This window comes from Uranotaenia lowii, chromosome 2 (genome assembly GCF_029784155.1).
Source record: "Uranotaenia lowii strain MFRU-FL chromosome 2, ASM2978415v1, whole genome shotgun sequence".
NCBI lineage: Eukaryota > Metazoa > Arthropoda > Insecta > Diptera > Culicidae > Uranotaenia > Uranotaenia lowii.
Window position 1 is genome coordinate 384,350,690 of NC_073692.1, and position 16,823 is coordinate 384,367,512.

The 16,823-nt window shown below is 33.9% G+C and overlaps 1 protein-coding gene across 5 annotated transcripts in view; it reads left to right on the forward strand.

Moving 5' to 3' along the window:
- Window positions 1-2,324: 2,324 nt before the first annotated feature.
- The window catches only part of LOC129743375 (ankyrin repeat-containing protein kinase A-like), a 104,328-nt gene continuing 89,829 nt past the window's right edge, over window positions 2,325-16,823 (forward strand). For 3 of the 5 annotated variants that reach the window (XM_055735367.1, XM_055735365.1, XM_055735366.1), the window contains exon 1: window positions 2,328-3,518. The gene's annotated coding sequence lies outside the window, so the exon portion shown is untranslated. Of the gene's footprint in view, window positions 3,519-16,823 lie in introns of all 5 variants that reach the window. The other 2 variants (XM_055735369.1, XM_055735368.1) reach the window with 2 other exon arrangements.

The window sequence follows — 16,823 nt, forward strand, 5'->3', positions numbered from 1 at the left end:
TTGCAAACCTTATCTGCTTATATGGGTCTTTGAGATTTAATTCCATTTATTTTTTGGGAATAAATGGATTGATTTCATCACCAAATCACTTTATTTATTAAGTTTTTAAGCATTTTAAGTAAATTTAGCATTAATTTTAAAATTATACTTTGATTTATTTCATGTAGCTAACCATAAAATTTCGTGACGTCACAACGCTTTGCAAAACCCTGCTTTAAAAAAATGGTGCGTTGTGACGTCACAAAACTGAATCGCTCTGAAGTGAAATCAAAATTTGAAAAAATCAAAAACAGTGATTTGTTGGTTGTAATGAATCGATACTTTCCTGAAATTTTCATAAAATTTGATCAAATAGAAGAGCAGAAAAATGCGGCGTTGTAAAAAAAACTGAAAAGTTGAAAAAGAGGCGCGTTGTGATGTTACGATTCGTTTTGCTTATATTTTGTTAACTATTTATTCTATATAAATACTTTTGATTTCAAATTGTAGAGAATTAAATTTTAACCTTATAAAGTACAATTTTTAACAGTGTGCGATATGACCTGTAAAACTTACATGCAAAATACCAAAAAATTGTTTTGCAAACGTTGTGACGTCACGCTGGAATGTGTCATATGTTTTGTTCAATCGGCAAAATGTCAATCTGGGTCTCATCTAGGCGTCATTCATAACCATGTGCCGTACAAATGAGCTAGGAATCAAGTAGAAAAAAAAAAAAATACATCAAGGCTTCATATCGCCACCCCTTGCATGGAAAATATTCTTGGTTGAGAAATACGCGCCAAAATATTCCCACTGATCAGTATGCTATGCCATGGTCACTATCCTTTTGCGACGTTGGCTCGCGACGCCTCGACCATGGAGACGAAAAACAAACCGCCCAAAGGAAGAAAAAATCTCCAGAAAATGGATGTCATGACTTTAATTTGTTTCGAAAAACTACAAATTTTGTATGGAAGCTCCCCCTCCCTTAAGTCGGATGGAGTTTTGACTATTACAGAAACCATCCCCGGCCTCAAAAACCCTCAGATGCCAATTTTGACGATGATTGGTTCAGTAGTTTCCGAGTCTATAGGGAACAGACAGACAGACAATCATTCATTTTTATATATATATAGATTTTGACGAAACGTTCGTGAGCCAGGTTTTAGGAACTATTTGATCATATACAACTCTTTTTTTTTATTTCCTCATCTGAAATTGCTTTAAATTAACTAAATGAATTATGAAATTTTTGTTTTGGGTCAACTTATAAACTTTGAACGTTATCTAGTCAATTTGGATTTGGTGGCTCACGTTTCCCCACAGCTTTTCAAAATCCGAAAAAAATACTTTTTGTCAAACAGTCAGAACTTTGGAAATTTATGTACTGAAGAATAAAAAAAACGCCTAAGGGTACCCTAAGAATGTAGAAAACCTTTCCATTTATTATTTTATTTTTATCTTTTATAATAAAGATGTTATTAAACAAAGAAAAAAAGTGGCCCATGATACCCCACTCTCCCCTACTTTTTTGAAGCAGGCACTCAGTGTGCATCTCAAAGAAGTCAATTTGGTCAAACAATTTGAAGTCTGAAAGTTTGAAAAGAGTTGGTCATCAAGGAAATTTATAAAGCGTATTTTTCTGTACAATTTGATGTGGGACGGGACACCCTTCACTAATCATAGGGGGTCTTTGTGCAAGTTCTCGCCAAGGTTGGATCTTAAGTTAAACTTTTGATAATTGTTAAAAAAATATATCGGGACCATCTCTGAACCGGGGGGCCGGGGCAGTTGTTCTCATTTGCCCCTGTTTAATCTGGCCTTGGTAGCTAATGACAATAATCGATAAATTTTCTCAGAAACGATGTACATCATAAAATTCAACTCATAAATTGTTAATCCAACGGAATCTTCAATTTCTCTTCGAAGAATGACAGTGACAGTCAATGACACTTTAGTTTGTACTAAAGTTAGTACAAGCTTAAACGTCAATGACTGTCGTCATTGCTGCCCAAACTCGATGCCTCAATCATCATCAATCCCCAAACACCACCGCACGAGCAACTCTCGACATGACGCGATATCTCTCTTTCTGGTTAGTTTCTCGCGCAAACAACACCCACACAGCCGATGCGTATGGGGGAGACGAGACCAATCTCTTCTACATGCGCAAGTTGCTCACAGCTCCCTCGGGCCTCGGTAGCACAAAAAGAAAAACCTTGGGAAAACTCGACGCACACATGTGGAAAATTTACCCCAACTGAACACACTAATTCAATAAAAAAGGTTGAATGAACACGATCGTCGTCGTCGTCGTCGTTTCGACTTGGTTTGGCGTAGACTCTGTACGATTAAGTTCTGAACCGTCGTCATTAGTCTTTCGGCGGTAGTGGTTAGCTCAAGTGCGAATTTCTGCAAAGTCTAGCTCTAGGTACGGACAAGAGTTTTGTGTAACAAATTTTTAGGGGAGGTCGTCCTTTTTCTGCGGAGAAGCAATTCCCGGAATTTTTCCCTTGAAAGTTTTCCCGGACGTTTTGGCGAATCGCGTAACTCGAAGTGAAATCGAAATCTTCATTAGTCTCGATAGTATCTTCAGGGTATGATCTGGTGAAGGAATCGAATTTCCAATTTTTGCAATAACGTCCTTCACATCGTCGACGTCGTCGTCGTCTTCGCCGACTTGAGCGAGAGCAATTTTGTGGTGCGTGTGAGTGGGTAGATCCGTGAATTTTCACTTTTTCGTGAAGCTATCTACCCCAGGTTTTTCCCGATTTCGTCACCTCGAAATCTGGCGACCGATTTCTCCGAGTCAAGTTGTCCAGAGTCTTCTTATAATACGTCGAGTGAAAAATTATATGGAATTCCATCGTTCAGTTCAGTGTAAAGTCGAAGGCAGATAACATCCCGATTAGTTTTTTTTTTTTCAAGCAGGCGACGACTTTTTCTGCTGTGACGTACTTGTGCATTTTTTTTCTTGTCCGCAACTCTGCGCGAATTTTTCCTTTATCTGTGTGTTGTGCGATTTGCGGGCGATTTGTGGGAAATATAATCGAAGAAGCGAAACAAAAAAAAATCTCAAATCTTAACGCTGCTGCTAGAAGATAAAGAGAACGCGAGTCGTCGCGTTCCAATACAACAGAGAGCTGCTGCCAGTGGAACAAATCGAAGCTAAAGCAAACAAAAATAAGAAAAAGAGAAGCTCCCAAGAAGATTAAGTCACATGAAGAAGGTGCAAGATTGTATTGAAGAATATTAAGTCGTCGTAACCGCATGAGTGCGCGAGTGTTTGCGGCATACGCGTGACGCGCGACCCGAGACGCGATTTACCGCCTGTGTGTGGGAGAACGAGTAAATCAAAACGGGTCGAGCAGCATCGGGTGTTGGGGGGAAAAACGAAAATAACAACAAAAAAAGTATTATCAGCAGTGTTGGAAGTTTGTGGTTTTGTTTCAAGTGGTATAGAGAATAATATGAGCAAATTTGCGAAAATAGATAACCATCATTGACGGAGGGCAGAGCGAAGTGTTTGAAAACAGGTAAGAAATTTTTTTGGAGTTCAAATTTTTGCTTAATCATTTTATCTTGCTTACAATTTTAACAACAGAAATAAATCTGAAACAAGCAAGGTATGTATATCTTGCTGTAACGAACCTATCCTAGTAAACAAAGAAACGAAATGTCACGATTGGAATTTTTGATTTTCTGTCAGTGGCATTCCAATCAGGTTGCAAGCTCATTATTTTAAAAGGGATCAGATTGCGTCTCTTTGTTTACTATAGTCTCTTTATCTTGCTGGAACAGCATCTCCTTAGAAACAGAAATCAAACTTACTAAGATCAATCTAAAAAAAAGGGTGAAGGGCTTTTCGGCCTAAATGTGTTGTAGTAACTTTGATTCTCCTTTGAAAAAAATCCTTGTGTTTTTTGAACCTCATTATTACCAAAGAAGGCTATGATCGTTTCTCAATAGAAATACAAATACATTTAACAAAGTAAACGCTTTTATCAAATTTAAAGAAAAAAAAACTTTCTGATTATAAGTCATGAGATTTGGTTTAGCTTCGTATTACTGGATTTTGAATCTTTCATTTTATATTCTCAATAATTTTTATAAGTCTGTTATCGAAATTCTGCGTTCTATATTCAAGTTGTCTGTGATTAAAGTGCGATACAAAAGTGCATAACTTTAACGTAGCAACGTGCGTAGGTAAAAAAATTCCGACAAAATCCTTTGTCCGGCATCAGCGCAAAATAATTGTAGGCGCGCTGGACCAATTGGAATGTGTTCAAAATGTTCTCTGAGAGTTGTCTAGCTTTGGAAAAAATGATCGGACAATTCTTACCTTGTTATGTGAAAATGACAATTTTTATTCTGTCTCTCCTTTTTGAAAATCGAAAAAGGAAAAATGTCCGTCTCAAATGTTGGTGTCAAATGCCTTAAAAATGCCTAAAATATCGGTAGAAAACGCTATCGGAAAGAAGATGTGTGACTTAAAATTAACTCGGTTCTGATTTTCTACTCGGCTCTCATGAGTCGAAAATGCTGCGTAGGTAAAAAAATCACTATCCGGTAGCCGTGCAAAAAAAAAATTGTAGTTGCGCTGGACCAATTGGAATATGTTCAAAATGTTCTCTGAGGGTCGCCTAGCTTTGGAAAAAATGATCGGACAATATCTGACCAAGTTATGCAAATATTACTAATTTGATTCTGTCTCTCTCCTTCTCAAAAATCGAAGTAGGACAAATCTCCGTTTCAAATCTCCGTTCATTAAAAATGCATAAAACATCGGCAGAACATGCTATCTGGAAAAAAATATGTGACTTAAAATTTACACGGTTCAAATAATTCATTTCGCTGGTATCGACTTCAGATATCCTTATGCAAACAACAACAACAACAATTAACTCTTGGATTGGAAACTTGGAACATGGAACCATGCCGATCTCTAAATTTCCTGGGCAATACTTACCCACGTGCTCTTATACGAATTGAAGAGCCGCGAATTCAACATCGTAGCGCTGCAGGAGGTATGCTGGAAGGGCTCCACGGTACCCAGCAAACATTTTAGTAGGTATATTTCTCAACAAATTTTGAATTACGATTCATATACATCATAAAATCATCGTATAAAACTCTAATAAACAGCATTTATCTACCAAAGTGGAGGCAGTATATGTACATACTTACATATTTTTAACTCCTGGCTTAAGCGATAAGAATTATACAAACGACGATATTTAACATCTTATTCGTACAATCTGGTAGTATGCGAGAGAGCGCAAGTTTTGATCTCAATGCATGCAAACCGTTGCCAGCGACAATATTTGCCGCTTCTCTCAGTGAACAATTTTGCAAATGAACCTTCTGATTTTTAGCAATCTGGTTGCACGACTTATTGCAGAGAGAACAACAAAGTTGTTTTCTCACTCGAATCCAGCACGAGAGAACAAATTTGACCAACCCACAGAAAGTGTACTATGTATGCCGTGACCGGGATTCGATCTTATGTTCGCTGGCTCAGAAGACTTGAAGGCTATCCTCTACGCCATGGGTGGCCAAACCACTGTTATTTTGAGGCCCGCGAAGCTTTTTCCAGAATGATCACATGAAAATCTTAGATCTATTTAAGAGTTGAGGATTTTCCTTGGATCCTGTGGAGTTCAAATTTTATTCAAATCTGTATCAATCATTCAAGAATTCGTAATAAAAGTCGGAGAAAAACCTTTACATTTTTTTCAAATATTTTGCACATGAACTGTTTATTCAAACAGATGTGTATTGAGATGAATTTTCCTTATTTGAAAAACTTTTACCATTATTCTGAAAGTGATGAGAGCTTCTGGATGGGTCCATTGCACTAGTTTGAATTTTGACTCTTTTTGAAGGCTTCTTGAGAAGGTAATATGATATTTTCAAAAAAAAAAAAAACACTTTCGAAAAATTTGGTACGAAGTTATACCGAATATCAAACATACTATCTACGAATTAAACAATTTATTTGTCTAAGTTTTGAAGTGCCATGTTCAAAATTACAAATTTATGTGGATTTCAAACATAGTTTTTTTACGAAAAAATTTTATATCTAATTTCTCAAAAAATATAAATTTTGAAATCTGCTAAAGATCAAGTGAACATTTTTCAAACTTAGGGAAAAATTAAGAAAGCCAAACTAAACTTTCCATCATCTTCAAAAATTTGATAATTTTCAGGAACGAAATGAACCAAAAATGTTATCACAGAATAAGATTTGATTAAAAAAAGTTCTACGAAACTTCGGAAGATTACCAACAAATTTTGAGTTAAAATCGTGGTAAAATTGCTGAAAACTGACAACATCTGTGGTATCCATTATAAAAGAAGAAAAAAACTAGACTTAATGTATTTTCAAATTTGTAAACTTATTAAAACCTTCTTACGCTTAGGCGAAGGTGTTGAGTTTTAAACGGATAGATTCAAATTGCTTGGCGGGTAGATTAATTTGGCCATAATATGGTGCAGATCTTCTCTGTTTTCATCATTTTAAAGTATAGAATTTTCATCTTTTTCAAAAGTATTACGCCATATCTGGCAGGCCATTTGTCATGTCAAGCAAATCTTGAGAGTCTTGGAGTTCAGTGAGTAAGTTAATTTCGAAATATAATATTTAAAGGTCTACCATTTGTGGAGAAGAAGGATGAATAGCTGTGGAGTCGCGTTTTCTAAAGGCAGGTTTTTTGAAGAATAATTCCTCCTTGGTCGATGTTTTTTTTTTGAAGACCACCTTAATTGATAAAAGGGCGTCCATTTTATTTTTGTTAGAAAATAATCTTCAAGCAAATTCAATCAGGTTTTTACCATGAAGGTAAGTACCAAGTTTTTGAGCGATTTTGGAAATGAAATTAATCTTTTTTTCACTTTTTACAAGTGAGACTGCTATAATCATTTCGTTTTTATAGAGATGGAATTTTTACTCACTTTGTTCAACTGATTTTCCAGCTTTGCAACTTTGTCGGACAAAACAGTTCAGTTGCTTTTTAACGGATAAATATTTCTAATTGAGTAATGAATATAATAATTTGGTCTAAAAAAACAAGCTCTCAATAATTTTTTAGTTTTTTTTATCAATCCAAGTAGAATCAGTAAAAAACTGTACCGAATTTCATGAACCTGTCTTTCATACATACCTATATTTTTAAAAGAAAACAAATGAAAACAAAAATAATTTAATTATATCATCTTTGAATATAAGTTATTCATTTATTTGTTCTGCATATTAAAAAAAAGGTGGTGTGGCCCGCCAGTCTATCCCATCTCCGAAATTTGGTCCGCCTGTTGAAAATGTTGGCCACCCATGACTCTAACGCTAACCATCTCCATCTTTCAAAGTAGGAATTGGCTTCTAGGGCTTTTTCAGAAATAAAGTTATTTTCTAGAATGGATTTGAATAGGGTTTTTTTTCCTCTTCTGCTTTTGCGACATTTTCATTACGAATAAAATTTAAACGACGACGGTTAATCTTTTTTTGGAGGTCGCAATAAATAAGTTTCAAATAAGGATCTCTATTCGTATCAAAAACTGAAGATTGTAGTGACTGGACCACCTTTGGACATTTTCATACTTTTTCACGGAACTTTTTTCGTACACATCTGTCCACGCGAAATATATATTCTTAACTGCCTGAATTTAATCAACACACATACACCTTACTATCACGAAACTTAACGAAACTAGAGCACTCTCACATTTACAGTACACGGAAAATAAAAAAAGGTAAAATTTACCGAGAAGCGATGTGATTTTTTTACAGCAAAAAGGTAAATTTTACCTTTTTTCAATTCACCTAGCAAAAAGGTAAATTTCACCTTAGAAAAAAAAGTTAATAATACCGTTTTCTTATTCACTGATTTAAAAAGTAAATGTTAGTTGGTTTGATTGGTTTCTTCAATAAAAATTTAAACAAAATTTATTCAAAAAGTGATATTTATTTCAATTAAATAGGAACTTTTACCTTATATTTATTTTTGAAATGTATCACCGTGTTTAAAATTTTTTTTTGAGGCAAGTACTTTCTTCGCCAGGCTCGTGGCATTCCGGCTTTCGCGTTCTTCCGAGCCACTTTGGCCACTGAAGCTCTGTGGGCCGATCTGAAACAAAAGCAAAGTATTATGACGAGAATCAGCACAACTAAGAAAACACTCACCATTCTGTTCCAATTTTCACATATTGGGCACGAAGCAAAGCTTCCTTGCTGAACGACAGAACAGCTTAACCTCAATAAACGCGCTCGGCAAATAGTTACTTTTTTCCGATGAATTATTGAACTGTTTTGTTTAGCTCAATCCAGGTCAACTTCACCTTGCTACTAGGTAAGTTTTACCTTATTTGGATTTACTTTTTTTTCAAGGTGAATTGTACCTTTTTTCCAACCTCGATTCTGGTAAATTTTACCTCGCTGTGAGGTGAGTTTTACCTCGAAGAGGTAGAAGTTTCCTTTTTGGCTTTTACGAGCGTTCACCTTGCTATCTTGGTAAATTTTACCTTTTTATTATTTTCCTTGTAGGCCAAGATTTACGGCCGTTCTTATTCGAACGAATCATGTGTACGTGCACGCTAAGTATGATTCAGTCATCTTGGTTATTTAACTATTTAATTTCTTATAACCACTCCTGATCTCTACAAAGGTCATCATCGATCAAAGGTTGATTAAATGTATGTTTAACTTTGGGTAATGAAGCACAAAATTGATTCGCAAAATTCGAGTTTTCATCCGATTGCCATCAAATTTCCAGGAATTGAAAAATAACTATTAAACTTAATTTTATTATTTTTCTTGTATTTTATTTACAGTCCATACGCAAATGCCCGCACCTTGGCCTAAACCCCGGTCATAAGACTCTGCACAACCTGTGCATTACCCGTTTTTTGAATGTAAACCCATACTTTCTTCAGTTTCTCGACTGTTTTCACTACCTTAGGTCGTTCAAGAAGGTGCTGCTTCATAATCGCCCAGTACTTCTCGATGGGGCGGACCTCCGGAGTGTTGGGAAGTTTGAGAATTTTTGGCACGAAATTGACCTTATTGTTCGTATTCCACTTCAACTCGTCCTTGGAGTAGTGGCTTGAGGCCAAATCCGGTCAGAAGATTGTTGGGACGTTGTGGGCCTTCAGGAGAGGAAACAGCCGCTTCTGGAGGCACTCTTTCATGTAGGGGAAAGGTTTCCTAAATGGACCTATCGGGTTAAATGACCCTACGGCTGTTTGATGAAATGGCTGACTAGACAGCTTATCTGACCAATGCATTTTGAGGGTGATACGCTTAGAACATAAGGCAAGAAAGAATTTTATGAATTTACAAACTCAAAAAAATTTAAAAAATCGTACAAGGTTTTGATACATTTTGATGTAATATTTCGACTTTTAAAAATTATACGTAAAGAAGCTTAAAACAAAAACTAGGATGGTTTTTGTTTCTTACTCAAATGAACTTTAGAAATTAAACATATTTCAGCTTTTGTGGAGGTTTAATGATGATTATATAGTGGAATAATAGAGTGTTTTTGTATGCCCCCATCATGTTTGTAAAATGCCTCCATCCTAAAATAACAGGTTAAATAATATAAATAAATGATTTTTATCATTGAACCTTCAAATCTGAGCTCTGAATAACATCTTAAGAGAGAATTGAAGATCTAAAAACAGATTTGATGAAGTTTTTCTTATAGATGAACTGCCTCCATAGTATGGCAACCCTAACTTTTGTTTTATTCCATAACATTATAATATACATAGATTTTTACAAAACTTCAGCTTTGTCGTACGGAAATTATTACTTTCTAGCAGTTTCAACGAAATTATACGGAAATATTACCCAAAAACAGAAATTTTGTTCAAAACATAAATAGGCGCATTTAGCCCGCACGGTTTGAGGTTTGGCATTTTAGACAACACTTATAATAAAATCGTTTTCTTGGAAACAGAAGAAAATTTAAACATAAAAGTTACTCCAATGTATAGAAAACAGATGCCTGCACACGTGTATATAGTTTTTGTACACATATTCGATGTGATATTTGATTAAATCAGTATTCTGCTTAATAGGCGCATATAGCCCGCTCCTCCCCTACACCTGTCCGTTCATCGTGTTCTGGGTAACGAAAGGTGCACTACGCTCCCCGCACGTGAAGACGGCTTTCCAAACCAGGAATTTATTCGCAAATTTGGACATCTTCTGAGTGCGGGCATGCTCCGGAACGCTGAACTTATCCTTGGCCGTGAAAAACAGGTTGCCGGGGATCTGTTTGAAGTCGACCTTCACATATATTTCGTCGTCCATGATGCATCATTCAACTTTCGTCAGCATGTTGAGGTACAACTTCCTGGCACGGGTTTTGGCGGACTTGTTCTGCTTCTCGTTGCGATTAGGGGCCTTTTGTACCTTGAATGTTCGAAGCCTAGCGTTAGTTTTGGCCTTCTGGACAAAACTTCAGCTTCTTAGCCACATCCCGAACGGAGGTTTTCGGGTTTCGGTTGAAGGCCCCAACTACGCGGTTCCTTCACTTCTGGGTTTCCGATCGGTGTTCAATCGTTCCTCGAACCGCTTAATCACTCGCGACACCGTGGAACTCGCGATTCCCAACGTTTTAGCGATGGAACAATGCAAGAGAACCTTTTTCTCGTAATGCACGAATTGTTCTTTCGACTCCATTTCCACGAGCTTTGATCACAGGACTTTAAAGCCTGCAGAATGTAAACAATGCACTATGAACTAAATCCACCCAACGGTTAAAAGTTAGAGCAATTTCATAGTGTGGCGATTTCATCGTGGACACCCTTTATGTAAGTTTCAAGCGGTCTTTTCGATAAAATTGAAGAAAACTCTATGCTTCAACGCTTTTCCAATCGACAACCAGCACCTAGACAACCTTTGACGATCAATTTGTCAATCGACACCCGAATATCAAACGGTCAAATAAAGAAAGACCGGCCCCGTTTGTGTCGTACATGCGATTCGGTTCAACAAACCACCGAACCACCGAACCACCGATTTTTAGCTATTTCCTTCGAAAGTATCACCAGAAGGTGGGTCGGTAAGAAAGTACCCCTCTACTCTCGCCTTTTGTAGATGACGACGTTGAATGCTGTGAATTGCCTGAACCAATTCGCGGGAAGACAAAAAAAGCCATACCTACACACATTTGCGTGTAAATTTTGGCACTTGCAAAAACATTCTCCCCTATTCAGTCGGCCTCCCACATCTTCCTGTGATCACCTCAGGATACTCCCGCGTCGATTTAGCGTTTTTAACATTCTGTTACTCGTTCCATTTTCGGTTCCCAATGTTTGGTTTTGTAGTGGAGCGTTTTTTTGTACCAGTTCGACACTCGCCTAAAATGGTCAATGATGTAAACAACTATGGAAAGGGTTACAACTCCTGCAATGATTGTAGTAAGTGTAGAGGGTTTTCTCAAAGGTCACAAGAAATTTGACTGTAGTGTTGTTAGTAATCTTTTTACTTATCCTATCGTGACCCCCTCGAATACAAAAGCTAGGAGAGATGTAACAATTATAAACATAAACATGAAACTGGCTATGCAGTTGAGGATTTTTCCAGCAGTTAGTTTAAATCTCGAATCGTTTAATTGATTGCCAAAATTCTATCATTCAAACTATGTAATTGACTAAAATAAATTATCACGTCATTTATCCCACGGTAACGTTACTGAAAAAGATCTGTTCTTATCTCCCATCATTCACCTACAGAACGCGGTTCATAAACAACAAAATGAACGCCCGTTCGACAAACTCGTGTATTGTGCGCGTTGCTCTTATCTGTGTGTTCTGTGTCGGTGCAGATGTTAATTTTATCGTCCACAACGAAAAATGAAACAACAAATAGTTTACTGGTATTAGCCTGAGCATGTATTTCCAATTGATAAAAACCCTGCAAAAATCCCCTTTTTTTCAGAGTGAGGCCTGCGAAGTTCAATGATAAGCTTCAAACATAAAACTTCATGCTTAGTCTAAACAGTTCTTAAAAGCTTAAAAATCAGGTGATCTGAAAAGAGGGAGCATTTTCAGCAAATGCGAAAGAGGCTCCCAAGTAGCCTGTCAAGAAGATATAAGAAGAATTTAAAAAAATGTAAAAAACAAAAGCGCAGACAAAGGATAATAAAGTCGTGGCATTTAATCCGAAATAATTCGCACTGTTAATTCAATGATATTTAATGCAACTTATGAAATTTTTTAGTCATTTTTTCTCAAAAACGACAAAAATCACAAACATGACAAAAATTTGAAAAAAGTAACAAAAATAAAAAAAAAGGACAAAAATGACAAAAATGACAAAAATGACAAAAATGACAAAAATGATAAAAATGACAAAAATGACAAAAATGACAAAAATGACAAAAATGACAAAAATGACAAAAATGACAAAAATGACAAAAATGACAAAAATGACAAAAATGACAAAAATGACAAAAATGACAAAAATGACAAAAATGACAAAAATGACAAAAATGACAAAATTGACAAAAATGACAAAAATGACAAAAATGACAAAAATGATAAAAATGACACAAATGACACAAATGACACAAATGACAAAAATGACAAAAATGACAAAAATGACAAAAATGTCAAAAATGACAAAAAAGTCAAAAATGACAAAAATGACAAAAATGACAAAAATTGCAAAAATGACAAAAATGACAACAATGACAAAAATGACAAAAATGACAAAAATGACAAAAATGACAAAAATGACAAAAATGACAAAAATGACAAAAATGACAAAAATGACAAAAATGACAAAAATGACAAAAATGACAAAAATGACAAAAATGACAAAAATGACAAAAATGACAAAAATGACAAAAATGACAAAAATGACAAAAATGACAAAAATGACAAAAATGACAAAAATGACAAAAATGACAAAAATGACAAAAATGACAAAAATGACAAAAATGACAAAAATGACAAAAATGACAAAAATGACAAAAATGACAAAAATGACAAAAATGACAAAAATGACAAAAATGACAAAAATGACAAAAATGACAAAAATGACAAAAATGACAAAAATGACAAAAATGACAAAAATGACAAAAATGACAAAAATGACAAAAATGACAAAAATGACAAAAATGACAAAAATGACAAAAATGACAAAAATGACAAAAATGACAAAAATGACAAAAATGACAAAAATGACAAAAATGACAAAAATGACAAAAATGACAAAAATGACAAAAATGACAAAAATGACAAAAATGACAAAAATGACAAAAATGACAAAAATGACAAAAATGACAAAAATGACAAAAATGACAAAAATGACAAAAATGACAAAAATGACAAAAATGACAAAAATGACAAAAATGACAAAAATGACAAAAATGACAAAAATGACAAAAATGACAAAAATGTCAAAAATGACAAAAAAGTCAAAAATGACAAAAATGACAAAAATGACAAAAATTGCAAAAATGACAAAAATTGCAAAAATGACAAAAATGACAACAATGACAAAAATGACAAAAATGACAAAAATGACAAAAATGACAAAAATGACAAAAATGACAAAAATGACAAAAATGACAAAAATGACAAAAATGACAAAAATGACAAAAATGACAAAAATGACAAAAATGACAAAAATGACAAAAATGACAAAAATGACAAAAATGACAAAAATGACAAAAATGACAAAAATGACAAAAATGACAAAAATGACAAAAATGACAAAAATGACAAAAATGACAAAAATGACAAAAATGACAAAAATGACAAAAATGACAAAAATGACAAAAATGACAAAAATGACAAAAATGACAAAAATGACAAAAATGACAAAAATGACAAAAATGACAAAAATGACAAAAATGACAAAAATGACAAAAATGACAAAAATGACAAAAATGACAAAAATGACAAAAATGACAAAAATGACAAAAATGACAAAAATGACAAAAATGACAAAAATGACAAAAATGACAAAAATGACAAAAATGACAAAAATGACAAAAATGACAAAAATGACAAAAATGACAAAAATGACAAAAATGACAAAAATGACAAAAATGACAAAAATGACAAAAATGACAAAAATGACAAAAATGACAAAAATGACAAAAATGATAAAAATGATAAAAATGACAAAAATGATAAAAATGACAAAAATGACAAAAATGACAAAAATGACAAAAATGACAAAAATGACAAAAATGACAAAAATGACAAAAATGACAAAAATGACAAAAATGACAAAAATGACAAAAATGACAAAAATGACAAAAATGACAAAAATGACAAAAATGACAAAAATGACAAAAATGACAAAAATGACAAAAATGACAAAAATGACAAAAATGACAAAAATGACAAAAATGACAAAAATGACAAAAATGACAAAAAATGACAAAAATGACAAAAATGACAAAAATGACAAAAATGACAAAAATGATAAAAATGATAAAAATGACAAAAATGATAAAAATGATAAAAATGATAAAAATGACAAAAAATGATAAAAATGACAAAAATGGCAAAAATGTCAAAAATGACAAAAATGACAAAAATGACAAAAATGACAAAAATGACAAAAATGACAAAAATGACAAAAATGACAAAAATGACAAAAATGACAAAAATGACAAAAATGACAAAAATGACAAAAATGACAAAAATGACAAAAATGACAAAAATGACAAAAATGACAAAAATGACAAAAAATGACAAAAATGACAAAAATGACAAAAATGACAAAAATGACAAAAATGACAAAAATGACAAAAATGACAAAAATGACAAAAATGACAAAAATGACAAAAATGACAAAAATGACAAAAATGACAAAAATGACAAAAATGACAAAAATGAAAAAAATGACAAAAATGACAAAAATGACAAAAATGACAAAAATGACAAAAATGACAAAAATGACAAAAATGACAAAAATGACAAAAATGACAAAAATGACAAAAATACAAAAATCGCCAAAATCACAAAAATGACAAAAATTCCAATCCCTAATAAATATCAAATTTTTATTTATCATATTTTGTTAAAGGATTGCAGCGCAAATGTTTCTACACCACTAGAATCGTTATGAAATTGCCTTTTTGATGAGTTTTAAATTTATAACGGATATCTCGCGTTGATAGACTAAAAATCCTTTTCAAAGTTGACATCAAGTCTTAGAAAATCAAGTTGCAAAAGGTTTAAAAACAGCATACTTTGAAAATTCGTCAAGAATTCTGTGTTTCGTATTTTGAAACTTTAAAAATTCGTAAATGTGCCAAACTACGTCAACTTTCCCATCCTTTTTTTCAAAATTTATCTGGTGCGATATAAACAATTTTGACGATTCTTTGATTGAAAAATACGGTTTTTACACCCTTTTTTTCATTTTTTGAGGTCATGGTCTTAAGAAATTTCAAAAAGAATGTCCTTATGTGCAACCTACAGCTTCTATCTTCAGCTCTCTTGAAAATTAAATTAGTTTTTTGAGCATTACGCAGCTGATCGGAGCTGACGGATGATGGTTAATTGTGTAGGTAATTTATTCTTGTTTTCAAATATTCAAAAGTAAAGTTGAATTGTTTTACCAGGTTATCTGTTATTAGCTCCGAATGGAAAAAGTCTCAAAAATCAATTTTATTTTTAAATTTCTAATGTCTTCTGACAGCTTTATAGTATTTAAGTGTTTCTATTTTTTTTTAATTATGAAGAATATACCTATCCGGTGATGTATAAATATGTAGGGTTCCGTTGAAAATTGTGACCTCTATTCCGGATTTTCCAGTAGGAAAAATCTTACTTTATAAAAAAGACATCTATTTTAGGTTTTTTTCGTTGATAAGACTATCATATCCATAAAACATACTTGGTCTCTAAAACATCTCAGCTCTTTATGAGCTGCTTTGCTTTGAATGCTTTGAAACTACGCTTCGGGTCATATTGACCAGAATAGCTTTGGAAGGTTAACCAAATGAGCTAAAATTTTACATGATACCTACTGACAGGCAAAGAAGCGTTTTTTGCCTCCATGGGTTTGATTCAGAAATATACCTCTATTTTTGAAACACTCTATTGGTCATTAAAATATGATTTTGATCAAAATCACTTGAAAATGAGTCAAGCTGTGCCGTTTTTTAAGTTAAGTTTGTATCAAAGCCTCTGCTTTGTTTTGCTTGAAGATCCTTTCATCCAACTGTAACAGAAACCATTCAAAACCATCACACACTGAGGTACCACGTTTAGCTTCAATCAGCTTTTATCGAAGCCATTTTTGGAATAATATGTTACATAAAGAAAAAAAAACTGCAGAATTGTAAAACAAAAATCAAGACTTAATCAAATTTTATTCCACCTTGACCTTGGGCCAACAGCAACATCAAGTTTTATTTCCAGTTCGAATAAAACATTTCAGAATTAATAACCTCACACTCGACTGCCGAAAGTCCGCATAAAATCTATCGGCCCATTAACAGCACGTGTTATGATGCAATTCGAATGAAAATTTTGCTACCAGACAATTTCGACTTAAGCTAGAGCTTAAGTTGGTGTCCTCATCAGCTGATGATGGGTCGAATATATCGAGGTGCTGCTCACTACTTAATTGGATCAGGAAAGTGCTTGGTTGGGTTGTTTTAAATTTTTCTTGGTGGCAGCAAAGTTGAATGTGTATGTGTGTATGTGTGTGGCTTGTTCTGCTATAGGGAAGCTTGTAACGTAACGCAACTGATCCGTGTCAGAATAAATGATAATGGGTGTTTTGCTAGCCATGGTCACAGGTGTGCACCTTTTCCTTGAGCTAGCTCGTTCGCCTGCGTTCTCAATGAATGGCAAACAATGTT